Source organism: Rousettus aegyptiacus, unplaced genomic scaffold (assembly GCF_014176215.1).
Source record: "Rousettus aegyptiacus isolate mRouAeg1 unplaced genomic scaffold, mRouAeg1.p scaffold_m13_p_6, whole genome shotgun sequence".
NCBI lineage: Eukaryota > Metazoa > Chordata > Mammalia > Chiroptera > Pteropodidae > Rousettus > Rousettus aegyptiacus.
The window spans coordinates 90,143,684-90,150,580 of NW_023416309.1; the positions used below are offsets into that span (position 1 = coordinate 90,143,684).

Here is a 6,897-nt window from a genome sequence, read left to right on the forward strand (position 1 = left end):
TGACTTTTGATACCACGGCGCAAGTGGCTCCCATGTCAAGGAACTTCTTTTCTTCGTTCCCACGATCATTTTACCCACTCAAGTACATAAGGTGGTGGGTGCCCAGCAAGGGGATGAGCCTAGGGACTCCGGCCTGTTTGTCAGTCTTGTTAAAGAACAGAATTCAATGGAGTGAATTTTAAAGATCTTATTGGCTTTATTCAGAGATTCATGGATTGGGGAACATCCAATCTAGCAGATATATAGGAGCTCCAGAGAGCTGTACAAGGCAAGAGATTTTATAAGCAGAAGGGGGCAGGAACAAGGAAGTTATACTGGGCATTTGCCGATTGGTTAAGGCAGAGTCACTTTCCTCAAATGGAGTGAAAGGAAGTCTTAGAGATGGGACAGGTGTCTTGGGCTGAGTAGGCAAGCACTGATTAGGTAACCTAGGCCTTTCTTTTCTGGGAGAGCCCAGCATAGAAATTTAGTATTAAATTTAGTTTTGGTTTGCTGACATGGGGTTTAGCATGAGTGACTTCCTCTTGCACCTAATCTGGTTACTTTAACAGTCTTTATCTTGGTGAACTGTTTACGGCCATGCCACCCTGAACAAGCCCGATCCCATCTGATCTTGGAAGCTAATCAGGGTCAATCCTGGTTAGTACTTGGATGGGAGACCGACCACCTAGGAAGACCAGATGCTGTAGGCCTAAAAAATAAGGGATTGTAAAACGATAAGGTCTTTGCAATCTGTGAGGTCAACCAAGGGTTGTGTTGCCTAAAATAAAAATAAAAATAAAATAAATAAATAAATATATCTTGGTGAACTGCCTAGCTATTGCCCCAATTTATTCCAGGGCGGTTTGTCTGCCAGCGTTTTAAATTCTAAAAATTTCTCCAAACTGCAGTAAATAGAGCATGCTTGTTTGGGGCCTAACAGGGTGGTCCTTGTGTCCGCCCAACCTTCAATGGTGCTGTATTAAAATCTTCATTTTAATCCTGTCAATGTCATTTTATTGATCTCATTTCTAAAGATTGCCACCCTGCTGGGATGAGTTCTTTGACCTTCCCCTCTGCCTCTCCTCACCTTTTTGATAATTAATCTAATGTTTTTATTAGCATCTATAAAACCCATGAGGGGAAGCTAAGACAGCAAATTCAATAAAGCTTCTGGTATTATTGCTGGTTTTGCAGCAGTAAGGTTCTATAGGATACCCATAAAAAAAAAAAGGGCCCCCTTAACCACAGCATTTACCATGGCTTGGGAAATAGGCATATTCAGTGGATGACAATCCTGGCTATCATAAAGCCAGTCCTACATGACTTGCATATGAGGCAGTTCAGCTACTTCATGTGGGGTGTTCACTGGCACTTATAGGGAGTCAGACTGTCTCCCTTCTCAGATAAACAGACCTTACAGTGACTTTCATCAGTCCACCAGCCTGGCTGTTTCCTTGGGAATAATAACCTGCTAGGTGTCCAGACTTTGTACAGTTATTAAAAAAATAATTCAACCGAGTAATTTGGAGGTCTGATTGACTTTATTGAACGATTCATGAATCAAGCAGCATCCCATCTAGCAAGTAGAGAGGTGCTTCAAAAAAGCCATATACTATGGAAGGCTTTTCTAGGCAGAAACTGGGCAGGGCAAGAAAGTTATTAGTAAAAGGAAAAAAAAAATTGTTCAGGCAAGGTTACTTTCCTTTAGGAGAATATGGGGGTTTTATCAGGCAGATTACCAGATTCCTTTGCGGGGAGGGTGCAGAGGGCCTCCTAACAGATGAGCTCATTGGTATTGACCAGAAAATTACAGACTGACTAATTCAGATTACATTCCTGAAGAGGGTTGAAACTGGAATTAGGGCAGGTATGAAACCTAAGTTCAATGTCATGGGCTTTAGCACGGGTGACTCCATTTGAGGCTTGTGGTTTTCTCCTTAACAACAGCCATCTGTGATTTTCCTATCCATCAACCCAAACATGCTTTTCCACTCTGTAGCATTCAAAACCAAAGACACTGCCGCCATATTATTGACTTTCCTAATCCATTTTAGCAGAACCTAAAGGTTCTTTAGGAAGCTGATGATACCACAATCCACAAAATGACACAGATCCTTCACACTGTACCCCCTGGTTTCAATTGTTTCTTGGTTTTGCTCTTCCTCGATATGGACCACCTCCTTGGTGACAACAGGTATTAGAGTTGCTCTGTCGTTCCTGCATAATCCTTCCTTTTGGGGACAGCTTTGAGGCTAGCAGCTGAAGCTCTGACTGATAGGAATCTTAGCTTCGTTCAGCATCAAAGTCTGACCCAGAATTCTCTTTTAATTTCGTTTTAGCCATCACAGATAATAATAACCAAGGGATTGTATATTGTTTATTTTTTTCTTATTCATTTGCATTTCTTATGCATCCAGTAAGCCAACTCCCTTGGGAGTTGGTAGTTTTTTACCATTAAGAACTTATCTTGGCGCAGCTACTGCTCCTTACCATGGGTGAACACGTAGCTACCCAGGAATTAAAGGTTCCTTATCCCCTACCCTTTCATTTTTAATCTGCCCAAACCACATGTTTTGGTGACCAAGGAACATTTTAGAAAATCCCATGGGTTCTGACATAAAGAGCTGTTTTTACTCACAGTATTTCTGATATCAAATGTGTGTGGGTTTTCCACACCAACAACCAGTTCTCCAATTCTTCAACACCAGTTAGGTACTCTACAATTCAATGAAATTCTGACATTAACTACCCAGAGTTAGTGTCAGATTCCACAGGTTTAAAGCCTGTCCTTACTTCAGAGACCAATCGCAAATGGGTGACTAAGGTACCCACACTTTTGTCCACTTTGGCTCCAAATTCCGGGGTTCCCACAAACCACTCTCCAAAGTCAGTTAATTAGAACAGCTCAGGAAAGTGCTTTACTTACTATTAACTGCTTTACTATGTTAAAATAAAAGAAATAACAACCTCCAAATGGAGTCGTTTGCCCCTACAAAAGCAAACAAAGAATATGTCCCCTAACAGATCTGAAACCTCCTGATTAGCATTAGTAAGGTAAGTTACAAGATAAAACCCCTGTAGTTTCCTTAGCCCCACAGGATGTCCTGGACTGAAACGATCCTTTCTTTTGCTAATACCATCTTGCTCTACCCTCCTTCTGCCTATGAAAATCTTTCCATTTTGCCCAACCCCTAAGAGCACTCTTCTAATTGCTAGATGAGATGCTTGCTGCTGGATTCATTCATGAGTTGCTTAATAAAGCCAATTAGATCTTCAAGTTTATTTATCTTTTTTAAGCAAATACAATGCATACAACTCAGGACTAGTTAAGTGGAAGAAATGTATAGGGCAAGCTATGGGAGGAGGAGCCTGGAGCTTCCGTTCCCTCTCCGGGCATGTCCCCTTCCCACCCTTTCTTCTGGCCACTTCTCCTACCAGGCAAAAATGAACAAACAGGTGCACTCCTCCAAATTCTATCCACGGGGAGGGTTCCCCTTCACCACCATTTTTCAAGCTGTCTCAGAGATGGGCTTTAGTGAGTGCTGTGCTGTCCAGTTTCAGGTGGTTCATGCAGCTCATGCAGAGTAGCTGAAAGCCAAGATTGAAATTTTTCTTCCTCAGTCAACTGATCATAGGGAATTCCCCATGAAGGCATGGGTGTGGGTTGAGAGACTGTAATATTGCAGGAAGAGGAGTCTCAGATGAGTCTAGGAATTGGTTTCAGGATGTTAGGGGAAGAGAAGATTAACTCCCTCAGGCAGGGAGGGAAGGGCTGCCTCTGGAGGCAAAAAAAAAAGGTTTGAGGTCTCTAGCTTCATTGGAATCTGTCCAAATGAACCAATACCCTAACTTCTAACAAAAGAGACCCTGTGAGGCTGAGAGCTCAATCTGTGCTGTAATTCAGTGCTATAAGGATTCACAAGACTTAGTTAACTAGTTATAGCTAAAAATGTTTCCAGCAAAGGATACCTGGCAGAAACAGCACTGCTGAAATCCAGGGGGCTCCAACACAGGCCTCTTGTGTTCTTCCTTGTCCAAGGGCACATGGGATGCTCTCGGTCCAACAGTGAACCACAGGGAAAGTATGCAGTGTCTCTGCCTGAGGAAGCCTGTTTTAGTCTCAGGTTCAAAGGGGCTGGTCATGTAGCTATAACCTGCTATTAACTCTTTCTCCGCATTCTGCAGGAATTGACTTTGTTCGATTTTGAGAATCTCAGCTGCACAACTACTGTAGGTAGTTATTTCAGGGTTGTCACAGAAGCCATCAGATTCCTTATGCAGACTTTGAGCCACAAATTAAAACTTAAAAATCTCAAACTCATCATTTTAATTTTAAAGAAATGTTGCAATCCTTTGACTAAACAATTACGACCTTAGGAATCTATTGTAAGAAAATTATAAGGATGTGCATGCCAATATGAATAACTATTGGGGTGAGTCACCAGAGCAATGTTTATAATAGCAATAAACTGAGGGGGAAAAAATGGCATAGATGATGGAGGCTCTGTCCACCCCTCTGGCGACCATCCAAAGTTGTGACAGAAACAAGGAGCAGCAGCAAGGAAAAATCGCCTGAGATCTAGATAAACGAACTATACAAATAGGGAGAAATCCAAGAAAGCACCCTGCAAAAGCAGAAGGTAGGATGGGGTGAGGACGTGGGGCTGGCTGGTCTTGAGCAGCTGAATGAGATGGAGGCTGTGGCAGCAGCAGACGCCTCTAAAAAGGGGTGCGTCAGTGAGCAGATTTTTGCGGTGATGGACCTGCTCGCTCTGAGCACTGGTGCAGATTCTGCTGTGAGCAGGGGGCACCAGGGACTTATAGGGAGACATTGTTGGAGGGCCAAGGGGAGGCTCGCTCTGTACAAAGTGCTAGAGGTATCCATTGTTCCCTGTTGAGCCCTCCCCAAACCCAGTGCGTGGACATAGCGCCGCCATAGCCATGACACTGTCCAACTGGATAACAGAGGTCGCTCCACCCAGAGGATTCCTTGAAACCCCACCTCCCCCATCTCACGGCTCCACCCAAGCCACATCCAGGTATATCCTCAGCGAGTCAGGTGCTCTTTGCTGAGCAGCGCCTAGACTCACACTGGAAACAGCTAGCCTTGGTTTCTGGTGTGGCCTTTTGAGGCAACTATAAGCAAAGAAGCTATGGATTACTTGCCGAGTCTAAACAGGTGGACTTAGAGGGGTAGAAGCTTGGGCTAAGTTTGGCCTGCAGCCAAACTCAGGACTGTGGCACTGGACACCTACTTCACAAACCCACACTAATAAGACCGTGAGACTTAGGAGCTTTGCTTAGTACATAGAAACAGACATGGAAAGGCAGCCAAAATGGGAAGACAAAGAAGCAGAAACCATATGAGAGAACGGAACAGAGATCCAGATATAATAGAGTCAAGTAATCTAACAGATGCAGAGTTCAAAACACTCATTACAAAGATGCGCAATGAACTTTTGGGAAGTGTAGATAATAAATTCAGTAAGAACTTCAACAAAGAGATAAAAAAAAACATAAAAATAGAAATGGAAATTGTAAAAGGGAACCAGTTTGACACAAATAACACATTATCTGAGATGAGAAGTATATTAAATGGAATAAACAAAGGAATAAACAAAATGAATAAGGAAAAGGATTAAATGCCCTATCTAGAGGATGGGAAAGCCAAGGACACTCAATCAGAATGGTGAGACATGAGATGCCAAGACTATAAAAATAATTTAAGGAGCATATGGGACACTATTAAGGGTCCAAATATCCATCTGATCAGTGTAACTAAAGAAAATCAAGATGTTGAACAGCTGTTTGAAGAAATAATGATGAGAAACTTCCCTAACCTGGTGAAGGAAATGGACATAAAACTCCAGGAAGCCCAGAGAATTCCAAAAATCAGGGCTACAAAGAAGCCTACACCAAGACACATCATAATTTAAAAGCTAAAGATTAAATACAACAGAAGAATATTAAAAGCAGCAAGAGAAAAACAGATAGTTACTTATAAGGGAGCACCCATAAGACTGGCAGCTGATTTCTCAAAAGAAACTATACAGGGCAGAAGGGCTTGGCAAAAAATATTTGACGTGACGAAGACCCAAGATCTACAACCAAGGATACTTTATCTAGCAAAGCTATCATTTAGAGTTGAGAGACAGATAAAGACCATCCCAGACGAAAATAAGCTAAAGGAATTTATCACCACCAAGCCAGTATTACAAGAAATGTTGGAGGGACTTTTTAAGAAGAAAAAACATGTATCAAAAACAGGAATAAAGAATGGTAACAACTACATTCCTATCAATAAGTACCTCAGATGAAAAAGAACTAAGTGCTCAACTAAAGATACAGTGAAAAAAAATATATATAAATAAAAATAGAGTGGACGAATGGAAAGGAAAACAAGACCCCTACACGTTGCCTATTAGAGACTCACTTCAGAATACAAGGAGATAGAAAAAGATATTGCTTTGATTTCACTTATATACAGAACCTAAGGAATAAAAAGAACAAATTAACCAAAAACAGACTCACCAATATAGTGGACAATCTGGTGACAGAGGGGAGGGGAGTTGGGGCAGCTGGGAGAATGGGGTGAAGGGTTAAATAAGTACAAATTAGTAGCTGATGGATGGTCACAGGGATGGGGAGCACAGCATAGGGAATGCAATTAGTATTAATATGTTGGTTAGGTAGAGGGTCAGGGGAGGGAGGGAGCAATTGGGGGGATCGTTTTATGAACTATATAGATGTCTAATCAATGTACTGTATACTTGAAACTAATTGAAAAAATAATTTTTTTAAAAAAGCGACAAACTAGAAATTGCTTACAGGGAACAACTGAGTATTTGTGACATAAATTGTTAAATTTATTGGAGTGACATTGGCAAATAAATTTATAGGTTTCAAGTGTACATT

The 6,897-nt window shown here is 41.7% G+C and overlaps 1 pseudogene; it reads left to right on the forward strand.

Moving 5' to 3' along the window:
- The first annotated feature begins 569 nt into the window (after positions 1 to 569).
- Positions 570 to 692, forward strand: LOC118604271 (annotated as a pseudogene).
- Positions 693 to 6,897: the final 6,205 nt, after the last annotated feature.